The sequence below is a fragment of the Bolinopsis microptera genome, chromosome 3 (assembly GCF_026151205.1).
Source record: "Bolinopsis microptera isolate Bmic1 chromosome 3, MBARI_Bmic_1.0, whole genome shotgun sequence".
Classification (NCBI taxonomy): domain Eukaryota; kingdom Metazoa; phylum Ctenophora; class Tentaculata; order Lobata; family Bolinopsidae; genus Bolinopsis; species Bolinopsis microptera.
The window spans coordinates 11,977,085-11,991,868 of record NC_087074.1 but is presented as its reverse complement, the minus strand read 5'-3'; the positions used below and the strand labels follow the sequence as shown (position 1 = coordinate 11,991,868).

General features: G+C 40.0%; 1 long non-coding RNA gene across 2 annotated transcripts; it reads left to right on the top strand.

The window, feature by feature from the left end:
- The first annotated feature begins 1,030 nt into the window (after positions 1 to 1,030).
- Positions 1,031 to 10,289, top strand: LOC134812976 (uncharacterized). 2 transcript variants are annotated; one of them, XR_010159983.1, is made up of 5 exons: positions 1,031 to 1,191; positions 1,492 to 1,557; positions 3,144 to 3,250; positions 9,961 to 10,078; positions 10,240 to 10,289. It is a non-coding gene; the product is annotated as an uncharacterized LOC134812976 (long non-coding RNA). The 2 variants fall into 2 exon arrangements; XR_010159984.1 differs by lacking the exons at positions 1,031 to 1,191; positions 1,492 to 1,557 and adding an exon at positions 2,941 to 2,999.
- Positions 10,290 to 14,784: the final 4,495 nt, after the last annotated feature.

Genomic DNA, 14,784 nt, shown 5'->3' with positions numbered 1-14,784 from the left:
CCACTCTACAGTGGTGCCAAAATTTCCCGCGCTTTTGTCCTCATATGCTACGTTTGTAGCCTTTCAGACATTGATTGCGTAAACGAGGTGTCGTACGTCACCTCAAGATCAGGTGACAGGGGGCTGAGCATACCCGAACCTAATTGATCATTGATTGGGTCTGAGGTCACTTAATTATGAGCTTATGAGGTCACGTGACTATGACGTCACCAGACCTTGTCCTCCGTTTCCCGCTCATTGGACCAGGTGAGCTTGCATGCTTGTGAATGTAGGTGTAAGTACAGGGTTCCAATTAGAATTAGACCTCTCCATGGAATCACAATATTCCAGTATATTTATATCTAGTTCCTGGCATCCAATAATTTAATTTCATTCCCCTTGATGGTTCCAATTAGAATTAGACCTCTCCATGGAATCACAATATTCCAGTATATTTATATCTAGTTCCTGGCATCCAATAATTTAATTTCATTCCCCTTGATGGTTCCAATTAGAATTAGACCTCTCCATGAAATCACAATATTCCAGTATATTTATTTCTAGTTCCTGTCATCCAATAATTTAATTTCATTCCCCTTGATGGTTCCAATTGATTGGCCGACATCTGTCCGACATCTGTCCGACATCTGTCCGACTCAGAAAATAGGTTATTTGGACAATAGTTTATGTCGGATCCTACCGTACGATTTTCTTGAAACTTTCCATAAAGTATAGTGGTTATATGACGAATAATCTGTGTAAGTTTGAGCGAGTGTCTATGTGCTAAATTTAAGATATTACCTTAAACACTAAAAATATATCCAATTCGGTGGTTTTCAGTGGTTCCAAAGCATATATCTGGAGATCCAACGATACGATTTTCTTGAAACTTTCTAGATAGTAAGATAGCTTTAAGACAAATAATTTTTGCAAGTTTGATTAAATTTCTTTGTGCCAAATTTGAGATATCACTTCAAACACACGAAAATAGTGTTGTCGGACAGATGTCGCTGTCGGACAGATGTCGTGTTACCAAACTGATTTATTGTTGTTTAATTTTGAATCTATTGAAATTATTATATTAACTGAATTACATTGTATAGACTGCATAGCAAAAGTTTGGAGCTTTGTCTGCTGAAAGTCAGTTTTGAAACAATTGAATGAAAGGAGAGCTACTGACTGATATCATAAGCTACAGTAGGGAACGTAGTGGTAAGTCTTTGTCAAGTTATACAATTAAAATATTGTAACAAGTTAAGTTAGGAAGATTGTTTGTGATTGATATCATCGATTTTCACCTTTTAAGAGTCTAAATTGCAGGAACTTGAACTCGACAGAATGATGACGTGGTGACCATTATATTTGATATTATAACAAACTTGAAAAGTTACATGCTTTTTACGTAAATGTATGAACCAAAAGTGTTGCTTTTATTGGTGTTTCTTAAAACTTTAACTATCACGATCGAATTATAGACTTTAATTGAAGCTAATGGGACACATCTGACCGCAGATTAAACGTTTAGCCGGTGTCGTAGAGACGAAATCCATACCTCAGAGGTTGCCAGCTAAACCAGTTGTAAGTGGTTCACAATCATTAAAATTGTTATTGTTAAAAGTGCAACGACCTGAGCCTTTGCGCCGTGACATGGACGGTAACACAACTCGTGTCTGACAGCGAGATCTGTCCGAATCAGGGTACCAGAAAAAAACGGCATCTGTCCGAAATCATCATCTGATTTCAACACATTTCCAATTAGAGACATGATCTGAACTCATGAACTGTTACTCGCTAATTTGTATACGTAACATTTCCAATTTGAGATATGATCTACCCAATGCTCCGCGTCCGCCATATAATATATGATCTGCGTTCTTAGCAGTACCCCAAAGGAAAGATCGTCGAGTATTTTCGTCCCATCCAGAGTCCCAGAGCAGCATTGTTTCGTTGTCGGTAGAGAGCATATAGTTTGCAGGAATGGGGAGCGTTTCCAGATTAGAAAGGTTTCCAGATTAGAAGGGTTTCTCGGGTTAGAAAGGTGTCTGTTTGCTGCTTTTCTGCTTTTCTGTACCATTCTGTTGAGGGGTGATAGCTGGCAGCTCTAGATTCGTAACCCAATCCACCAACTGATTCAGATAAGAGTTATTTCGTCGGTCGATCTCCACCAGAAGCTTTTCTTTTCAAGTTCTGTTTGCTGACGTGGACGGTCGTTTCAGCATGGTGGGCAGGGTGAGTGCGGTCAGGAGTAGGAGTAATCAGTTGTTTCTCCACGGTAGAATCGTGCTCTGCAACCCTTTCGGAAATCCGAATATTTCCAGTGGGTGGTATCGTCTCTTTATTTGTCGAAGACGTATCGGAAGCCATTCAGGACAGTGTTCTCCGGGCCGAGCCTTGTTTGCGTCCAGGGATAAACTGAAGATTGGTTGCAATTGTGGATTGCGATAACTGATCTACATACCGCTGTCTTATATGTACTCATGTCCTGTGATGTGATCGACAGCTTGTAAGTTTACGGCTAGGACGATCTGACGTTCCTGTTCTCAACTAGTCATTCATATATCGAGGATTATATTTCAATGGATCACATCAGCATTAGAACAATGGGAGCAACGTCACGAGATTACCCGTGAGCTTGTGAAATACGAATGTGAACTGAAATTACAATATGATCCGAAATTCGGACAGATGTCGCCAAAAACGACTCCTGTCCGACAGCCACATCTGTCCGAAATCCCTAATTCGGCTGTCGGACAGATGTCGCCCAATCGACATGGACACGGTTGGACAACACCTATACCATTATTTGGTAGATCAACTTAATAGATTTACATGGTTTTGACTTACATCTCAAAACTTATTTAATTTAACTGTTACTATACCTGCCGGCAGGTATAGTAACAGTTAAATTAAATAAGTTTTGAGATGTAAGTCAAACAGTATTTCCCAGGAACAGTATTTCATCACAAATGAACAAATTGCTCCAAGATACATACAGTTCGAGCTCATATGATTTTCTTCCTGTAAGTATATCTTGTCAAATGTCAAAGAATCGATGTAACATAGTATGTTGTTACACGCTTCATAACTTATCGCAGCAATGTGTACTATCCTACATTCGTTTTCATTTGGTATATACATTCATTGAAATAACTATTGTTTTTCAGCCAAAGAGTAGTCGAAGATTGAGAGCATTCCTGCTATCAAGAAACCTGTTATCAAGAAGCCTGATATCAAAAAACCTGATATCAAGACATGCAGCACTGTCAAATCGGTTAGTACAAGTGTAAAAACTGTTCGTGAACACGTGTCGCTCATCGGGATACTTGGATATTGCCGATTTTATGTGTGATCTCGAGTTACATATGTCGTCACTCGCCATGCTCAAATCCATCTAAATAACTTGTTTCCAGGCTTGATAATCAGCTGTTACCCGGGTGAAACTTCAGTTTATCTTCTATCAACGTTTATTGATCTCACAAATGCTTGATGTTTGAATTGCAGTGTCGATTAACACTAACAGTACTTAAATCACCAGTATGTAAAGTCAAATCACTAGTATGAAGGCATATCATAGTAGTACATTTTACTGATTTAAATCGAAACCGTCAGATCTTAACGTTCAAAATGTACGATAAAAACTTTACCAAGCCGAGTTTTACCGAGGTTTTGCAAACATGCGATGGAAAACAAACGCATTCCACTGAGTGGAATCCACTCATGTGTAAGACGGAACCAGTCAAATCCCTGTCAAAACTTCGAGCAAATCTGCACACACTGTAACCAGCCAGGGGAGGTGGTTACAGAAGGAGGCAGTGACGACTGTTGACATACATTTTTATTTCTGTTTCACCTGTCAGACTTCATATCGATACACCGTTGTCTCGGAAGGGGTGTTCACGGTTCAATAACAACGACCATACAATTGTAGACTGTCAGCTTCTGGAAACCATCTTCACCAGACTGACATTGTTAATTGGACACCCCATATCCGAGACAGTCGATCTTTCCGAAAGGAGTCCGACAGTCCCCACCTTACCAACAACACCCTAAGGGATCCCTTCCTACTCTATATGGGCATGAAGGAGACACCTCTAGACTTTCTGTCCTGTAGAGAGTGTGGGAGGCATTCCCCTGTCATCCTCTTTGATGTGAAAGCAATAGATAAAGGCTCTGACGGCAAACCTGATGTCTACCCCATACAATTTGATGACTTGTGGAACATCGATCGTCAAGCAGAAAACCGGATCTAACGTCATCAACGGTATGCATTGACATGCTTAAATTAATCAAGAAGGGGACACTGAGATAACGGGTGGAGAGGATAATAGAACACAACACAGATCACTATTCGTTCACTAAAAAGTTTGTACAGATTGCTGGGAAGAGTGGTGGACTTCTCACAGTCATGTGTCCACATGGAATATGTGTAGGGTTTAAGGTCCTCTGCCTGCATGAAGGGGCATCGGATTACGTTCAGTTCCTTAGATCATGGCAGCATATTCCGTCAATATCTGTTGTGGTCTTTGCTTCCCAAGTGGCCCGCCATGCCGAGAAGCAGTTCCCTGGTATGCTGCCACCATACGGAGGAAAGCTGGCAGACTCTTCAAAACCGAAGATCCCGCAATTCATTAAATTCGGCGGCGTTATAAACTTCGATGAGCTGTTGAACCACAAAGTTCAATCTGTGAAATCCAACCCTAGAGACCATCCTGTAACCAAGTGAAGCCACAAGTTACCATATTTATGTCCATAATCAAAGATAGAGATTCGGCGGAAAGACAGTGCAGGCTGAGCGCCGCCCAGTAAGCCATAAGTACATCTTATTTGACAGATTTCATTCGAGGTGAATTTTAAAAATCCATAAGATATATTTCATCGCTTGAATATTTGTGCACAGCTGCTACGGAATAGAATAAACACATCAATTGTGTGAGCAAAATCACAAGGAGCTTAATAGGTACAGATATTCATTATATAACATGTCGGGGATGAACTTACTGCTGTCGGTTACATTCATACATCTTATGAGAAACGGCTGCACGAATTCCAGGCCCCCCTATTATTAGGGGTCAGATCATACTTACTTACTTGATACTTGATAAGGTCTCCTCGATCATTCGAGTGGCCTGTACCAAGGAATTGCCGCTTATGTCGTATCATCTCTCTCCAGTGCTTGCGATTTCCTGCCAACTCTCGGACCTTATCAAATACAATGTCTGGATCTCCTGTAAATGTTACTGCGTCTTCCAGGACACAGGTTCGCCAATTCTTTCTTGGCCGCCCACGTGATCTTCGGCCGTGAGCAGGTGTCCAGTCAAGTAGATACTTTGGTAGCCTGGTGTCCGGCATTCTAGAAACATGTCCAAACCAGCGAAGACGGTTGGCACTGATGTTGGTTATAACCGGGTTTATTCTTGCCCGCTCCAACACTTGAACATTGCTCGTCCGGTGGAACCATTTAATTCGAAGGATTCTCCACAAACAGTTTTGATGGAAAACTTCGAAGCGATGTAGTTGCTTTGAAGTAGTGTTCCAGACTTCGCTTCATAAAGTAATATTGTTAGAACCGCTGCAACATATATCCGTATTTTGGTGTTAGTTTGGATATTGCGATTCTTCCAAATATTACCGAGCTGATTGAATGCTCCTGAGGCTTTCTGGATCCGTGCAGACAAGTCCCGGTCAATAGTCCCATCACTTGATATAATCGACCCAAGGTAAGTGAAGTTGCTGACTTGCTGGATAGCCGTGTCTCCCACTGTAATGTCCACCGTTGGGCTTCAGTATACGGCCTCTGTGATGTATTCTTGCCGGTGGCCATAACCTCTGTTTTCTTCGCATTGATTCTGAGGCCAGCCTGAGCCGCATACTTGCATAAAAGATCAGTCGTCTCCTGGAGACCGTCCTTGGTGTTGTCCATGATAGCCAAATCATCTGCATAGTCAGTATCCAAGGACGACTGTATCCTGACCAAAGCTGGTGGTAGCTCTCTGCAGCACTGCCCCGTGTGACAACACTTTGTTATTCTCAGCCCGCTGCGCAGGCAGGTTGATGCAAACATTAAAGATAGGTGGACCCTGAAATCTGAATATCCCCCTGCCCAGAACCAGATGTAACGTCAAACCAATCTGAGAGCTCACCATTATGTCTGACAGAGCTGACGGTGCCGCAAAAGAATGCTTGCATTATGCGAATGTATTTACAAGGGCAAGCCATAATGACTGAAAGCTTTCCAGATAAACTCCCGATTAAGTGAATCGAATGCAGCTTTAAAGTCAACAAAATTTAAGTACAGGGGGAGGTTAAACTCAATGCTGTTGTGAATAATAGTACGGAGCGAATAAATCTGATCAATGCAAGACCTTTTTTTCCTGAACCCGCACTGATTCTCTCCGAGCAGTTCTTTAAGCCCCGCATTCATCCGTCGCAACACTATTATCTGATAGAGTTTTGATGCCGTGGAGCGTAGGGTAATGCCCCTGTTGTTCGAGCAGAATGATGTATCACCCTTTTTCGGGACAATAACAATGATACCATTAACCCAATCCTCTGGCACATTCTCCGTCTCCCAAACACGTGCAAACAGTTTCTCAAGCCTGTCTAAAAGACCAGGAGCCCCATACTTCAGCTGTTCGTTGGAAATTTCATCAATTCCAGAGCTCTTGTGATTCTTCAGACTCTTTAAAGCCTCAGAGATCTCTGTTCTGCTAGGGGGTAAATCACTATCACTCAGATACGGAAAACATGGTGCGACCTCTAGACTGTCTAGGTCCACGTCTCCTATCTGCGGGTTTAGTAGTTCAGCGAAGTGCTCACCCCATCGTTTTCGTTGAGCAGCGGGGTCAGAAATCAACTTCTCGGTTTTATCTCTGACAGCAGTTGACTTCCGACTCTTCTTGCCTGACAAGGACTTGATCATCTGCCAGACCTCCCTCTGCTGACCGTGTGAAGAAGCTGTTTCCAGATCGGCTGCAACCCGTAAAGCCCAGTTCTCATCGTCCTTCTTGCAGCTCTTCTTAACACGCTTATTAGCAAGAGAATACTCAGATCTATTGAATCCATCACGGAGTAAGGTCAAGCATTTCTGCTTGACCTTACTCCGCTCCGAGATGAGATCCTTTGTCTCTTGTGACAAGTGCTGCTTGTCAGATCATTATATGACGTATAATTAGTGATGTGCCGTATAATTAGTGATGTGATCCACCAGCTACGATTTACAGAACATGTGAACTCTACCCTATATCTAGCCCAGTTTTACCCCTTAGTTTTGATTTAAATTAACAAGTACACACACAATACTAAAAGAACAGATATCGTGGAGTTGGGTATGGTAATTCCTTCGCCTCTTAGCGGGTGTCTTGCCAACACTCAACCTGTCGATGTGAAAGTCGGTAATAACTTGCTGATCTTTGATAGCTCGCACATACTCTTGAACAGAGGGCTTTGGGCGATGCACTCGGGATTTAAATCCTCTGTGAAAGCCAGGCAGACTTGAGGGCTGAATCCTTTACTTGTCCTTCTTCCGGGAGTAGATGTATCCATCAGAGTCGAGTAGCTGTTGACATCCTGTCCGACCAGAGATGAATTTGGAGAAGGTAGGCATGTTGATAGAATGCGATACTATTGTCTATCATCTCTTCCAGTATATAATATACCTAAGAACACTTGATCGGCTCACCCCCGTTGCATGCCTTTGGCACGTACGTCTCACATCCCTAGATACAAGAACCCCTCTTTAGCAAGAGCTCATGTCCCTTATGTGATATAGTTATACGAGTCGAGCGGTCAAAATCTTAAAGATCATGTTTACTTCTTAATGCACAGCTATGATGTACATGTGAACTCTACCATTTCTAGGTTAGTTAAATTCTACTGATGGATCACATTACTAATTTATACGTCACTAATTAGTGACATGATCTGATCTCCCTGGGCCCCCTAGTAATGAGGGGGCCTGGAAGTCGGCCTCTCGACCAGTCAGTGAGTGGAATAGGGAGTGAAGCCTGTTACCATTCCTCCACTCTTTAGAGTTTAGGAAAATAAGCCAGCAACGAAGATTGATAATCGCCTGCTAGTTCCTGTAGCAACTAAATCATCTAGTGAGTGCCTGAGGATGGTGACCGGATTTTCGTCTGTTCAAGAGAAGAACATCCAACAGCAAGGAATGTGAAATATATCAATGCCATGCTGTGCCAACAGCAGACGGATAACTTCTCGTGTGGACCTCATGCTTTGGGTTTCTCTGGGCATTTAGTGGTGGAAACGACCCCCAACAGATTCTGGTTCAACTCTACGGATATTAGGAAGACCATACTTAAAATCGCCGAGGACGTCAATAATCGCGATACACATCTTGGGAGAGAAGTGCAAAAAATAAATCCAACGGCAGCGTCAAAATCTCTGGTAACTGTTTCCTGTCAGGCTGTCTGAATCCTTAACAACAAATTACTCTCCAAACCCTGGGCAACTTCTCTCCTAGCTCCAACTACAACCGAAATACTGTAATATAAGCCCATCACCATTTTCACCAGTCTCTGGAAAGCCCTTGAAGTACCTACAGGTGTATCTATACTAGTATACTCATTCCACTAGCATGTAACATTTCACGTGATCATTATAATGAGCTTTCCTCACTTCTTCACTTATCACTCAACCCAGCCTCTCTTCCAGTGCTCTGGATTTGGAGGACTTAATTAATGATACACTCAATTAATATACTTGTTAATTGATCTTTGATGTAATTTCTATTCGGTCTATTATTTTAATTTTGTTAGTGCATGGAGTGAGTCATGTGTATTAAATTTCGTAATGAAGACTGCTTTCAATTCCCAATTGAATTTGTTTTAGTTCTTAGTACAATATTTTAAGAGATTAAGAGAAAAGGAAGTTTTGATACTATGGTTTCGCACACGCTGCTTTGCTTTTAATAACTTCCTGGGTTGATGTTATACAGATGGGCTGTGTAGAATAATTTTAAATTTGGGGTAGACGTTGCGAAACTATGATCGACCGCCAAGCTTTTGTTATATTTGAAATAATAACAATAATAAATTAAATTATAAACACTGCTTTTATTATTAATCAACTATTTACAGCAAACACAAGATAATAGAAATTAAATCATAAAATCGAGTGGCCGAGTAGTCTCGACTCACCCATAACTTCTCCAAAGACGTCTATCATGAGCTTTGTACACTAAATCGTTGAAATTACTTAAACTAAATCTTTTATTTACAATCACAATAATTTGTTTTGTCATAATGTCTTTTAATAATAAATCAAATAAATTTTGAACGAGGTCTGCCCCTCCTTCCTTTGTAGTCAAAACATCCTAAACATGCAAATCTTAAAGATAAGAAGGCGGGAGTGTCATCACCGCTTCTGAGAACGTGCCCAAGCATCTTCCATCTTGCTTTCTTGATCCTTTCAGTAAGGGTCAGTAACACTGCTTTTAAGTTGTAAAACTTTTACTCAGCAGTTTGAGAACAACTACAAAAGAACAAACTGATATAAGTGCCACAATAACTCTATCCTAAATTAACAGCCTTCCCAGCAATACACGATATATTAATATTACTCAGTAAATAGTACACACTACACAGTATTATGTACTATGCAGTAGTACACAGGCACTTTCAATCATTTAGTAACCTGAAATGTTTAGCCAGTAAATTATTTTAATGTTATTTTTTACACACTGTTCCTCATGATGTGTGGTATATTAAAGCTTTATTACCGGGACTACTGTATTTCTTTTACTTGTTAATCCGACCGACTGCTTTAAACTTTTTTTAAGTGTGTTATCTTCAAATTAATTCTGAGACCCACTCAATCAATACGATGCTGTATTCCATGTTTACATTGTTCCTAATTACATTGTTATCTTCATCCATGATCGCTAATAAGCTTAATGACATTGTTTGTAATTTAGTACTTCTTTTTCACTTGTTTACAAAAGAAATATGACTCAAAATTTTTCAGCTCCAGTACCTTGGTCGAGTGAAATCGTTTCTGCTCAGATGTCCGCTGGAGTACTTCGTCCGCTGGAGTACTTCGTCCGCTGGAGTACTTCGTAATGTTGTTCTAAGGATGAACAAAGGTAGTACAAAATTTAAGATTGTAAATCTTTAGAATCATACTGTCTAGCGCCTAATCTGTAATCGTTCAAAATCTGGCGAGTAACTGAGATAATTAAAACCTGATTGAGATTTGAAAAGTTACTTACCATTGTACAGTCAAAAATTATATTTTTAATTTCAGCATAGTGATGAGAGAGGGCTATTAATGTGTGGGATTTCTGCTGCTTTGTTAGTCATCTGACTTTTTCATTTTTACTCGGTGATTTTCTGAGGAAAGAGTTCTGCTAAAAAAGATAAAAAAGATATGCACGCGAGAGATGTTTCCTCTGAGATTATGCTGATGCCGGATGCATCACAAGCACATATTATTCGAACTGCAAATCGGAGAATTTTTTTATAATCCTGAACTTAATTTAAAATCCTTACTTAAAATCAGTTCTCATCCAATACTTTACAGATATTGCATCTAAGAGAGTAACAGGACGCTCGCAATATCTTGTATATATATTTTCTTGTGTTTGAAGTCATTATATCTCAAGTTTGGCACATATAAATTCTCCCAAACTCTCACACATTATCCGTCATATAGCCTTGTAACTATCTGGAAAGTTTAAAGAAAATCTATCAGTCAGACCTTGAGAAAATCAAAAATATATTCTAAGTTATTCACTAAAACACTCTATTTTCGAACTTTTTATTTTAAACAGATTTATCGTTCTGGTACCAAAATGCTTTACCATAATAAACGTACGGCGCGAGAACATTTCCTCGTCCAAAGTCTGACAGTTAACAACATGCGTAGGATTCCCTCAAGAGGTGAAAACGTAATCGCCACCTAAGTACAGCTGTACTGTAGTTTATACCTAATTAACCCTTATACACTGTCACTATGCACGATAGAAACCTGAAAAGTGGTTACTGCATACTGGAGGGAGAAGTGCCAAGACTACATGTGCTACATAGACGCTGTTGTCAGCACTGCGCACGCGCGCACGAACCTTCCCATCGGGGTTCATGGATAGGTGCTTTTCTTGACTTGTGAAACAAGCGCGCCCGAAGTGGCGCGAAAGCACATGGTTAGGTGAATTGTCAGCACTGCGCACGCGCGCACGAACCTTCCCATCGGGGTTCATAGACGAGCGTGCTAAATCACTCTACAGTCGATCTTCGAGATTGTTCTAAAAGGGCCCCCGACGGTTGTAACCTACTTCAATCGATGTATTTTCGGACGCTGATTCCGAATCACCCCACATGACATAGGGTTAAAATGCTCCCCTGACGAGATATTGGCGAAAAACTGTCTCGATCACGTGATATGACCGTATAAGGAAGTTAGTCTAATTTCTCGTTAGGGTTAGGGTTTCAGCATATGTTTTTGTTAAGGATTGGGTTAGGGTTAGGGTTGGGATCAGATAAGAGGGTTAGGGTTTCGAATAGTCTTTCAGGGCCGGCTAGAGAACGGGTTGAAAAAGTCACGTGACAGTCGAGTGTAGAGTGATTAATCATCATCCGTTCATAGATAGGTGCTTTTCTTGACTTGTGAAACAAGCGCGCCCGAAGTGGCGCTAAAGCACATGGTTAGGTGAAGCAACGATCGACGAAGCAAGAATGCTAGTTTGCGGGGCGCGTCGAAGCGGCGAATAGAAGTCCTCCAAATAATACGGCTGCAAAGCTTACATTGAAGCAACTATTGTTGTAGCGTGATGTGTTACTGGACCGGGCCGCGCACTCAATTATGCTTCTCGCAACCACGGTGAGATGCGTTACTGGGCCTTGCCGAGCTGCGACGAATTGACATCGTCAATAAACAACTGTTATTTCAAAAATATTTGTTTTTTAACAGAGCAACGATCTCGATGGGTTTTACCTGAGGACCCCAGGCTATTATGTTGATTAACATAAAAGAATAAAGATTTGGCGGAATGACAGGCTGAGCGCGGCCCAGTAAGATGGGTTGACATCGTCAATCAACCGTATTATTTTCAACTGGTGTGTTTATAAACACAAAGCCTTAAATCGCCATCCCCCAATTTAAGTAAAATCCAAAAAAGTGAGAAACAGTAGATCTGAAAATTTAAAGAAATCAAATCACAAATATAATACAATTATACAAGCAGTATAACACAAATGGTTGCTTTTATAGTGCTCGATTTTACAGTATGGTATAAATTTTAGTTAAAATACGAAAAAAGTGCGCGGCGTGCAAATAAAAATATGCGCGGTGAACAAATTTTGTATTTCAATTTTTATTTCATGTTTGATGTTGTAGGTTTACAATCTACCAAAACGTGCGCCAAATTGGACTCGTCAATTTACAAAATTATTATACGAGTATAATACGTTAAATTCTATGCATATAAATTTAATTTGTTTCAAATATTAAATCGTTGACGAGTCCAACTTGACGAGCGTTTTAATATAGTTATAATAAGTTAGACGCTGCAGTCCTAATGCGCGGCGCTCTTTTCAAACTTCTTACATGATTGGGAGAAGAGCAAGCAATAAACAAGCAAGCTTAACATAAAGGCCAGGCATTAATTAACGATGTCAATTCATCTCAGCTCGGCGCGGCACAGTAGCGCATCTCGCCGATCTAGAGAAGCCTCATTTTACCCGAGGACCCCAGGCTATTATGTTCATTAACATAATAAAGATTTGGCGGAATGACAGGCTGAGCGCGGCCCAATAAGCCTCATTGAGTGCGCGGCACAGTAACGCATCGCGCTACAAGGCCAGGCACTGCTGGAAAGCTTGCCAGTTGAAACCAAATCACAAATAAAACTTTTTTAAATATTTCACACCGATTTTCAAATCACCTTATTGCATATGTCCTGACCATGGTTCAATATTACTGGGCCGCGCTCAGCCTGTCATTCCGCCAAATCTTTATTGAACATAATAGCCTGGGGTCCTCAGGTAAGGTTCAATACAGTTATACGGTACAAGTGTTGTTATTTTCTTTCTTTATGGACTTGCCCGGCGCGCGTTACTTCGTAGAAATTTAGACGAGTAACATCCGCCAAATTGCAAATTTAACTGAGTAAAAGCGATGTTACAACGCAAGGGTTCTTGTTGTAGCGCGATGCGTTACTGTGCCGCGCCGCGCACTCAATGAGGCTTCTCACAGGCTAGATCGGCGAGATGCGCTACTGTGCCGCGCCGAGCTGCCATGAATTGACATCGTCAATTAAGGGTTCTTGAAGTGGAGAAAAGAAGCTTCACACCTTTAGTTTTCTCGACTTCTGGTGGAATGGGTGGTGAAGCTGAAAGACTGGTTAAGAAGCTGGCCAGTAAGATGGAGTACCACACTGGCCAGAGGTACTCGGATGCTGTAGGATACATTAGAAAGCGCCTTCGCTTTGAAATCCTAAGAACAACAGGGATTTCTCTCCGTGGAGACAGAGGTGCGAGAAAAAACATTGTTGATATAAACAGTCTAGATCTTAACTTGGAGCCACAAGGCCAAGGGTAATTTTTGATTGTTTAGGAAACTTTTTTAATTCTTAAAGGGTAGATTTTATATAGGGTCATTGCTATATTATGTGTATATTGTTTGAATAATTTTATTTAAAAAAAAAGGCTAATTTTTTATGTTTAGAGACTCTAGATTAGGACATTACGTTTAGGTACATTTACTGTTTTATTTGTACTTTATTTATAGTTGAGAAATATTACATTTATATGTCAGTTTAATCATCTTAATTAGAATAACTTATGATCGAATTTACAGCTTTAATTAAACCCGTTTGTTTGAGTCAGACTAGATTAAGATCAAGGGAGATAACCACTTTGGTTATTGCATTTACATTATCCTGTTAATATTCACTGGTAGTTTTCATCAGTCAGTAGTGTTATTGGCAGTATTTCTGTACCATTTATAGTTTAAGCTGCTGCACAGTGGGGTTCGCACAGTGGTAGTTTTATAAACCTCTTTTAATCTATTGACCTATTATACCTAGTGGTAGTTTTACAGACCACATTTAATTTATTAACTTATTATACTTAGTATTTATTTTTGGTGACCGTATCACCCAGTTTTAACATTTGATAATTGTACAGTTTATTGACGACACATTGACTGAATGTTATTTTATATTCTAATTTATATACTAGATATTTTATTTATTTTCCAACAGACGACAACTTCCTGTTTTTTTCTTTCTATATTAGTTACTCATATCTCTTGTACAGACTGTTTTACAAGGACATTGACAGATGATACTCACATTAGGCATTCATTATTGAATCTAAATTACTTCACTCGCATTAGGTTTAGAAATTTATTCTCTGGTTAACAGATTTCAAATGTTTAATTAATTTGTAGTATGACAGTAAGGTATGTAAGAAGTTATTTAATTTTGCTTGGGCTATTATATTGACAATGATGATATGGAATTTGAATTTTATATAAATTTACACTATGTGGTTGGGGCATTTTGCATAGTAAATATGGTTACTACTCCTATATATCATATTATTTGATTGGTATTCGATTTCTGATTATTTCCCTAGGAATATGATTATTATATCTCAATTTGGCTTTAGGTAGGGTGCCCCGCTAAAAGAACTGGATTCTTCCAGGAAGCATCCCGTGCACAGAGCTTGGTCTACATATATATTAAATTATTAACCATTCATTCTGTATGTGCACGAAAATTTATTTCAATCAATTCAATCAAACATTGTCAAACATCCTTTTATATATGCTGACATAATTAGAGATCCA